Below are 11,848 nucleotides of genomic sequence, written 5' to 3' on the forward strand. Positions count from 1 at the left end.
TACACGAAATGAAAAGAAAAGAAAATATTTTTTTTAGTTTATTTTCATGTTTTTTTTTTTTTTTTTGAGATTATTTAACAGGTATCTTTTAACGAAGCAGGTTTGGGTTACTTTCCAGAACCTCATTATTCTAGACTGTTTCTTTTCATGATTTCGCAATTATTTCTCAATAGACTAAACATTTTGTCAGGGTTTAATCCATGGTGTTAATGCTTTAGACGATTTTTTTTTTCTATAATTTTACTGTTTTGGGCTACTTTCCTTCCAAAGACCAAGTATTCTGGACGTTTTTTTTTTTTTTTCCCATAGTTGGTTGGTGATATTGTTTTATATATCTTTACTGTGCGGGTTATTTCCGTTCAAAAATTTTCTCCTTTTGCACTAATTTAATCAGTAACTTTCATATTTTGTGCACTTCTCATTGATAACTCTCCTGTTATTGCTATTTCTTTCCACATTACTCCTCTTCTTGTGTTGTTTTCATTGATAATTTTTCATATTTTGTGTTGTTTTCGTCTGCTTCTTTCTTGTGTAATGCTATTTTTCATCCATAACCTCCTTTATTTTTAGTTATTTTCATTTTTTTTTTAGAATGTCAAAATTATTACCGCAATCATCTTTTATATATATATATATATATATATATATATATATATATATATATATATATATATATATATATATATATATATATATATATATATATATATATATATATATATATATATATATTTTTTTTTAATGCAAGAAGGACACTGGCCAAGGGCAACGAAAATTTAATAAAAAAAAAAGATGCCCACTGAAATGCCAGTCCCATAAAAGGGTCAAAGCAGTAATCAAAAATTGATGAATAAGTGTCTTGAAACCTCCCTCTTGAAGGAATTCAAGTCATAGGAAGGTGGAAATACAGAAACAGGCAGGGAGTTCCAGAGTTTACCAGAGAAAGGGATGAATGATTGAGGATACTGGTTAACTCTTGCGTTAGAGAGGTGGGCAGAATAAATGTACTATGCTCATATATACCCACACCTTACCTATTGTAATCCTATCTGGTCCCAAACTTACCCTTGTCATCTATCCCAGGTTAATATACTTCATAAGAAAATTATTAGAATATTAACAAACAGTGATTTTAATGAACATACTCAACCATTATTTAAAAGTCTCAATATCCTAAACCTTGCTGATTTATATCAACTCTCCATTGCATCATTCATGTACAAAACATTAAATTTAAGTAACTACAATACACAACCTTTACACAATTACCAAACTCGAAACCAGTATTCACTCTACATTCCCAGACCTAATTTAACACTGTTCAAACACTCCACCATGTATATAGGACCTAAGATTTGGAATTATTTACCAGGTGATATAAAACAATCAAAGAGTCTATCTTGCTTCAAAACAAAATTATAGAGTCTTTTGTTATACGCTTATTAGTTATACACATGTTATATGCTTGTTATATGTTATATGTTATACGCTAGCTCATCAGACATTACCGTCATGTACTAGTATCATCCTAGTAGTCAATAATTCATGTGAAATGGCAATAGTGAAAAGTATATCTAATAATATACTATATTTTCTTGTATCTTATTTATTCAACTTTCTCCTAGTATTGATAATTTCTTCATGCATTTACAATGTATTATTAGCGTCAGTATCTTTATTCTTCTTCTTCTTCTTCTTCTTCTTTTTATTATTATTATTATTATTATTATTATCATTATTATTATTATTGTTATTATTATTATTATTATTATTATTATTATTATTATTATTATTATTATTATTATTATTATTATTATGTATTTATTATTTTTATCTTCTGTTCTGTGCAATTTCTTCCAAAATCAGTATTATTAGGTATTAACAAAGGTAATTTGTGCTTCATATGAGGAGTTCCTTTAGACTTAGCAACTTATTTATATTTTCATATACCCATATTATTATTATTATAGGTACAAATTTAGATTTCCTGTTATTGCACAATGTAAAAACTCAAGGATAATTCTTCATTATATGGACAAGTGTTTTATTACTCTAATATATAGGATTAAATGTTCTTCTTCTTCTTTCTTTTTTTTTTTTAAGTTACTTTTATAATTAGTCCTAATATATAAATATATATAATTTTTTTTTTTTTTGTCTGCCCATAAAGCAGTTGCTTGCTAAGGGCTGTTTGTTTCTTATAAAATTATATTAAGTTCTTAACTCAACTGTAAAATGACAAATATAATAAAGTGTTTAAAGTGTTTAAAGTGTATCCCCATCCATAAACTTGTCTAATCTTCTCTTAAGGCTCTCTAGTGTCCTAGCACTAACTACATGATTACTGAGTCCGTTCCATTCATCTACCACTCTATTTGAGAACCAATTTTTTCCTATCTCCTTCCTAAACCTAAATTTTTCAAGCTTGAACCTGTTATTTCTTGTTCTACCCTGGTTGCTGATCCTAAGAATTTTGCTTACATCTTCCTTGTTATAACCCTTATACCACTTGAAGACTTCTATCAGGTCCCCTCTTAACCTACGTCTCTCTAAAGAATGTAAATTTAACAGCTTCAACCTCGTCTAGTAGAATGGCCATGACGGAACCCATACTGGCGATCAGATAGAAGATTGTGAAGTGATAGATGTTTAAGAATCTTCCCATTGGGGTTAGATTAAAGAAAAAATAACATAGGCAGGAAATTTCAGGAATTAGAAAGGTTTTCAGGAACAGGCTAAATATAGGCAAACTTCCAGCAAGAAGGAAAGGTATATGTTGACAGAGTTGAGTTTGACTAGGCAAGGCGCAAGAACAGAGGCACATTTTCGGAGCACAATAGGGGAGGACCCCATCTGGTCCATAAGCCTTCCGAGGATTTAGGCCAGCGGCCTAAACCCTCGGACCCTCACATGGAGAACATCATTGTGAAGAATTTTAATAGGTATCGTGAAGTCGTCAAAGAGTGGAGAAGAGGGAGGAACAACCACTTAATCGTCCAAGGTAGAGTTTTTAGGAAAGGTTTGAGCGAAGAGTTCAGCTTTAGAGATAGATGTGATAGCAGTGGTGGCATCTGATTGAAATAAAGGAGGAAAAATAAGAAAAAGTAAAGTTATTGGAGATATTTTTGGCTAGATGCCAAAAGTCACGAGAGAAGTTAGATCTTGAAAGATTTTGACACTTTCTGTTAGTGAAGGAGTTTTTGGCTAGTTGCAGAACAGACTTGGTATGGCTACGGCCAGAAACATAAAGTGCATGAGATTCTGGTGATGGAAGGCTTAAGTACCTTTTGTGAGCCACCTCTCTATCATGTATAGCACGAGAACAATCTGTATTAAATCAAGGTTTTGAAGGTTTAGGTCAAGAAAATGACTGTAGAATGTACGACTCCATGCCAGACACTATCACCTCTGTTATGCTCTCGGCATACAAAGAACGGTGTCTGACATGGAAGCAGTAGTCATTCCAAGGAAAATTAGCAAAATACATCCTCAGGTCCTTCGTTTAAGGGGATCCTGAGGAGTAACTGGATAGGTAGGACAAGATACATAAATGAGATTGTGATAGGAGGAGCCTAACGGAAAAGAGAGGATGACAGCATAAACAAAAGGATTAGAGGTCAGGAAAAGGTCAAGAATGTTGGGCTTATCTCCAAGACAGTTAGGAATATGAGTAGGTTGTAGCACCAATTGCTCTAGGTAGTTGAGGATAGCAAAGTCAAGGCTAGTTCACCAGGATGGTCAGTGAAGGGAGATGAAAGCCAAAGCTGGTGGTGAACATTGAAGTCTCAAAGAATGGACATCTCTACAAAAGGGAAGAGAGTCAGAATTTTCTCCACTTTGGAAGTTAAGTAGTCAAAGAATCTCTTATAGTCAAAGGAGTTAGGTGAGAGGTGTACAGTACAGATAAATTTAGTTTGAGAGTGACTCTGTAGTTATAGCCAGATGGTGTAAAACTCGGAAGATTCAGGAGCGTGGGCACGAGAGCAGGTTAAGTCGTTGCGCACATAAGCGCAATATTCAGCTATGGATTAAAAATGAAGATAGAGAATGTACGAAGGAACAGAAGAGGGGCTATTGTCCATTCCCTCAGACACCTGAGTTTCAGTGAGTAAATCAAGAAGAGGTCTAGAAGAGGAGACGTGATGCTCTACAAATTGACAATTAGATCTTAGACCGCCAATGTTGCAGAAGTTAATGAAAAAAAAAGTTGAGGGGGTTTGTCAAATCTCTTAGGGTCGTTCTCAGAAGGGCAGTCTGAGCTGAAGACATTTATGTTTCCCTCCCTAGATGAGGACTCTGAGGCTGGTGTAGGAGTCGCCATGATAATTTTGAAATTTTGAGTAAAGGGTGTGTGTTATTAGGTGCTTGTAGTTTTATGTGGAGGAAGATAGTTGTCTTTAGAGGGCAGACTGTGACTGCCCCCTTGCGTTGTGAGACACAAAGGAAAACGTTCAGTGAGGTCACAGCTGGGGTTTAATGATAAGTTCACAGCACCCCTTGATTCAGCACTTTAGACCATATTGGGAGTAATTATCGTTTCGGCAGGTGCCTCCTGCCTCCTCCAGTCACAGTACCTATAAGGAGAGCCAGACAGTCGTTATGCAGTCAGAATAAAATGGTTGTGTTATATATTGACAAAGACGGATTGAGTAGGTGTAGGATGTGTTCCTCATTGAATGTTAGTTGCGAGGTTTGTGTAGGGTGTGATTTGTCATTGATAATTAAATATGTGAAGTGATTTGAATCGGAACTGTAATGTGAAGTGTTTGAAATATTTAATGGAATTTTATTTTTAAGAGAGACAAAACAATTTTTTGTAGTTTATCGTTGTTGTCAGAAATCGTATGTGATTACCTGAGTGAAAATATATGTATATAATACAAATTAAGTAAAAAAAAAAAAAAAAAGCGTTTCCGAGAAAACACAAAAGCCAGTCTCATAGATCAGGGATGCAGCAAGATCGTGCAATGTATAAGCACGACACTGGTGGCAGCATTGGGATTTTATATTGCAAAGGATAATGTTGCAAAGATAGCATTGTATAGATTGACACTGCAGAGAGAGATATTATCATACGGTTATTGCAAAATTTAGAATTTTGCAAGTATAGGATGTGGCAAATGCGACACGAGAGTTATAATGATTTGTCGCAATGGATGTTATAATTACTTGTTGTTGAGTCGCCTGCTAAATTTGGTGATGTATTGAAATAATAAGAAAGGAGTTTTGGTCAGAACAGAATATATATATATATATATATATATATATATATATATATATATATATATATATATATATATATATATATATATATATATATATATATATATATATATATATATATATATATATTAGAAGCTTTTCTTATTTTATGATGATGATGATGATGATGATGATGACGCAGTTTTCATCAGCTTTACTCCCGATCTTCCACAACAGAAAGTTTCATTATACAATGTTTTTTTATAGTTCATTATACAATGGTACACAACCTATGATGAAGCCCTGACCACCCTGAGTCTGTTCAGATTATACACCAGGCACCGAGAGGCTTTGGTGAAAGTTGGAAGGGGAGCTTTGCATCATCCAAGTTTCAGACACATAGTGCCGCTTGACGCGCCATACTTAGTCCGTGCCACCAGACACCACAATAAGATAACGCCCCTATAGGTGCCCCGCATGGAGCGGTACAGACTCAGTGCGATTCCCACCATGGTACGAGCCATCAATCAATAGTAATTCGCTTCTAGATTAGACCTAGCTTTAGGATTAATGTTAAGTATTTCTCCACCCCTCTGTGTACATTTTTAGTTTGTAAACTGCCTGAATAATAAACCATTTATTATTATTATTATTTTTATTATTATTATTATTATTATTATTATTATTATTATTATTATTATTATTATTATTATTATTATTATTATTAATATTATTATTATTATTATAATTCTTCTTCTTTTTTTTTCTTCTACTTCTTCTTCTTATTATTATTTTTACTCTCACCTAACCTTAACTTAATTCAACCCATCATCAGCAATTATCCTCACCTAACCTCACCTCATGTTCAACCTCACCTAACCTCACCTAACAACACCTAACTACACCTAACATAACCTAACCTCATACAACCATATCTAACCTCACTAAAACTCGCATAATCTCACCTAACTTCAATTAAACTCACCTTACCACACTTAACCTTACATAACCTCACCTAAACTTACCTTACCTTAACTCTCTTATCATCAGTTATCCTCATCTAACCTCACCAAACCTCACCCAAGCACATCTAACCTCAACTAACCTCACCTAAATAAGTAACATAATCTAACCACACCTAACCATACCTAGCCTCTCTTAACTTTACCTAACCTCATGTAACCTCACCCAAGTAACCAAACATCACCCAATCTTACCTAACCTCACCTAATCTCACCTAACAATACCTAACTTAACATAACCTCACCTATTAATACCTAACATCTCCTAACCACATTTAACCTCACCTAACCTCACCTGCTGACAACTAACCGCACTTAATATCACCTAACCTCACTTAACCTCACCTAACCTCACCTAACTTTAACTAACTTCACCTAACTTCAAATATCCTAATCACTCATACTAATCACTCATAACGTAACCTCATATAACATCATATAACATCCTCTAATCTCAGCTAATATCATCTAACTTCACCTAACCTTACAATCAAATACTTAACCTCATGTAAGTTTACCTAACCTTACCTAACATCACTTAACCTTATGTAACCTCACTTAACACTCAACTATCCTTAACTAATCAATCAGAACCACACCTAACATTACCTAACCTCACCTAATCTCACATATCTTTACATAACAGTACTTAACCTCACATAACCTCACATTATCTCAACTAACCTCACGTAACCTCTCATAACGACAACTAACCACACCTAACCTCACCTAACTATAATTAACCATACCTAACCTCATCTAACTTCACCAAGCAAAACTTGCCCTAACCTCACCTAATTTCACTTAAGCACACCTATTATCATCTAATTACACCTAAATTCACCTAACCTAACTAATCTAACCTAACCTAACCTCACCTAACCTCACCTAACCACACATAATCTTACCTAACCTTACCTCACCTAACCTAAGTTCACCTGACCTCACCTAACCTCAAATAACCTCACCTAGGCAAATATAGTCTCACTTAGCCTCACCTAAGCACACTTTATGTCATCTAACGTCACATAAGCTCATGTAACCTCAGATAAACTCACCTACCATCTCGTAACCTGACCAAACTTCACCTAACCTTAATTTCTCCCACTTAGCCTCACCTAACTTACCTTAATTTCTACTAATCTCACTTAATCGCACATGACCTTATCAAACCTCACCAACCCTCACCTAATCTTCTAACCTTACCTAACCTCAGCTAACTTCTCCTAAAACACCTAATATTACCTAACCTCTTCTAACACACCTCACTAAATCCTACCTAACTTTTAGTAACCTTAGCTAATCTCACCTAACTTTACGTAATCACACATAGCCTCACCTAACCTCACGTAACCTAACTGATCCTCACCTAACCACATCTAATCATAGCTAACCTCACTTAACCTTACATAACCTCACCTAACCACACCAAATATCACCTAACCTCTCCTAATTTCATCTAACCTCACCTAAGTCATATAACCTCAACTAATTACACTTAACCTCACCTTACCTCATCTAACCTCATCTAACAACACACCTAACACCATATAACCTCACCTAACCACAGGTAACCTCATCTAACCTTACTTAACCTCATATTACCTTTCCTAACCTCATCTATTCCCACCAAACAACACACAACCTCACTTAATCTCAGCTAACCACAGCTAATCTGACCTAACCTCACCTAAAGATACCAAACTACACTTAATCTCTCCTAACCTCACCTAAACTCTCCTAACCACACCTAACCACATCTAATCATTAACCTCACCTACCTTCTCTTAACCTCAGGTAGCCTTTAGTAAACTAACTTCAGCACACCTAACCTCACATAACATTAGCTAACAGCACCTAACCTTACATAATTATAAGTAACCTTACATAACTTCTCTTGACTTCACCTAGACACAGCTTACCTCACCAAACCTCACCATATAACCACTCCCAACCGCATGTAACCTCGACTAACCAAAGGTAAACTCAACTAACCTCATTTAACATTACTTATTCATACCTACCCATAGGTAACCTCACCTAACCTCACCTAACCACTCCTAACCTCATCAAACATAACTTAACCACACCTAACACACTTAATTTCACCAAACCTCACTTAACCTCAACTAACCACACCTAACCTTAACTTAAATCAACTAACCGCACCTAACCATCAATAGTATCATCTATCCTCACCTAACCTCTCCTAACAACATATAACCACATTTAACCTCACTTAACCTAAACTAACCTCTTCTTACGTCACGTTACATAACCTAATGTGAGCACAAATAATGTAACCTAATATCACCTTACCACATATAACCTCACCTAACATCACCTAACAGGACCTAACCTTATATAACATACCTAACCTCATCTTACCTCTCTTCAACTCACCTAATCTCACCTCACTTAATCGCACCTAAAATTTACCTAACCTCTCCTAACAACACCTAGTCACACCTTACGTCACATAACCTCACCTAACACACGTAATCTCACTTAACCTAAACAAACCTCATATAACCTTACTTAACTGCACCTAACCTTATATAGCTTCACCAAACCTTATCTAACTTCACCTAACCGCACTTAATAAAAACTAATCTTACCTAGCCATACCTAATATCAGCTAACTTCATCTAAACTTAAGTAACATCACCTAACCTCACCTAAACTTAGCTAACCTCAACTAACCTCACCTTACCACACCTAACCTCACCTAGCTATACCTGATTTTATGTAACAAAACTTAACCTTACTAAACCTCACAGAACCTCACCTAACTTCTCCTAACCACACCTAACCTCACTTAACCTCATCCTTATCCTCACCTAACATAACCTAACCTATGCTAAACTCAACTAACCTTACCTAATCACACCTGACCTCACCTAACCTCACCCAACATCCCCTAAGCACACATAGACTCACTTAACCTCAATCTACACCTTACCTTACCTAACATCTAATCACCTAACCACACCTAAGCTCACATAACCTCACTTTACCACACTTAACCACACCTAATCACACCTAACCTCACCTAACCTCTCCTAACAAAACATAATCTTATCTAACTTCACTTAACCTCACTTAACCTCACCTAACTTTACCTAACATTACCTAAAACTTAGCGAAGCTCACCTAATCTCAATTAACAACACCGAACCTCTCCTGTACTCAGATAACTTCTCCTAACGACATATAACCTCACCTAACGACACTTAACCTCACCTAACCTCACATAACCATACCTAACCACACCTAGAATTACCTAACCTCACCTAACCACATCTAAGGTGTCCTAAACTCACCTAACTTCACCTAAGTACACATAACCTAACCTTACCTAGGCACACCTGACATAATTTAACCTCACTCTTAAGCACACCTAACCTCACCTAACCTCAAATAACCTCACCTGACCTCACCAAACCTTACCTAACCTCATGTTACCATACATATCCACTCATAACCTCACCTAGACTCACTTCAACTTACAAGCCCTCACCTAAAATCTCAAAACTTTACCTCACTAAATCTCAAGTAACTTTACCTAACTACAACTAACCTCACCTAAACTACCTAACCTCACCGAACCTCTCCTAACTACACCTAACCACATATATTCATACCTATCTTCACCTAACCTCACTTAACCAAACCTGACCTCACCTAACCTCACTTGAACTCTCCTATCCATATCTAACCACACCTAACCTTACCTAGCCAAACCAAACCGCAACTATCCTCACCAAACATCTCCTAATCTCTCCAAACCACACCTAACCTCACCAAAACTCACCAAATCTCTCCTAACATCATGTAACGTCATATAAGCATGCCTAACCTCACCTACCCTCACCTATCATCACTTACTCTCTCCAAATCTCACATAACCTAACCTAGCCACACCTAAGTTACCTAACCTCACCTAGTCACACCTAACCTCACCTAATCACAGAAAACTACAACTAATTTCACCTAACCTCACCTAACAATATGTAACATCAACTAGCTAGCCTCATGTAACCTCACCTTATCTCAGCTAACCTCACCTAACCTCACTTAACCTAACCGAACCTAACCTAACCTAAATTAACCTAGCTTCACCTAATCTCACCTAATTTCAAGTAATCTCACCCAACTTCACTTAACCATACCTAACCTCTTCTAGCCTGTAGCCTCACCTAACATCTCTTATCCTCTCATTACCACTCCAAAACACACTTAACCTCATCTAACCTCAGCTAACCAAACCTAACCACTCCTAGCACTGACTAACCTCACCTAACTTCACCTATCCCCACCTAAGCACACCTAACCTCAAGTTAATGTCACCTAAGCACACATAACCTCAACTAACCTTACCTAACCTCACCCAAACACACCCATTCTCTCTAACCTCACATACCGATACATAATCTTACTTAAGGACACATAACCTCCTGTAACCTCATCTAAGCACACCTAACATTACCTAATCTCACATAACCTTACCTAACCTCACTTAACCTCACCTAAGGTCTCCTAATATCACCTAACCATCCCTACCCACAAATAACACAATCTAACTTCTAACCAAAGCTGACCTTAATGAAACTCACCTAAGCTCTCCTAACCACACTTAACCAAACCTAACCTTAAATAATCACACCAAACCAGAACTATCCTCACCTAATATGACCTAACATCTACTAACCACACATAATTACACTTAATCTCAACTAACGTCACATAACCTGTTATAACCTCATGTAAACTTCCCTAAGCAAACTTAAACTCTCCTAACCTCACCTAGCCACACCTAAAAACTTACCTAACCTCAACTTACCTCAGCTAAACACACCTAACCTCACCTAACAACATCTAACCTCATCTAAACTTACCAAACCTAACCTCACTTAAGCAATCACACCCTCAAGAAACCTCACCTAATCACACCTATCCTTACCTAATCTCACATAACCCAAACAAACCTTACCGAACCTCACATTATCTCTCTTTACAACACTTATCCACGCATAACCTCACCTAGCCTCACCTAACCTTACATAACCTCTGCTAACCTCACCTAGACATGAACTAACCTCACATAACCACAAGTAACTTCACTTAACCTCACCTCACCTCATTTAAACCTCTTAACCTCACATAACCTCTCCTAACCACACCTAACCACACCCATCAGTACCTAACCTCATCTAACCTCAGCTAACCTCACCTAACTTCTCCTAGCCACACCTAACCACAACTAACCTCACTAGACATCACCAAACCTCTCATAACCTAGCAAAACCTAATATAAGCATTCCTTACCTGATTTAACCTCATCTAACTTCACCTAATCACACCTAACCTCAACTAATTACACCTAACCACACCTAATCTCACCTCAAGTAACCATACCTATCCTCAGTTAAACTCATCTTGCCTCAGCTCACCTTACATAACCTCATCTAGCCTCACATAACCTGACCTAATATTATCTAACCTCACCTAACCACACCTTATCATAATTATAACACAACCTCACCTAACCATATGTAGCGTTACCTAACCTCATGCAAGCTCACATAATCTCAGCTCACCTTACCTAACCTCACCTTACCTCA

Source organism: Scylla paramamosain, chromosome 48 (genome assembly GCF_035594125.1).
Source record: "Scylla paramamosain isolate STU-SP2022 chromosome 48, ASM3559412v1, whole genome shotgun sequence".
Classification (NCBI taxonomy): domain Eukaryota; kingdom Metazoa; phylum Arthropoda; class Malacostraca; order Decapoda; family Portunidae; genus Scylla; species Scylla paramamosain.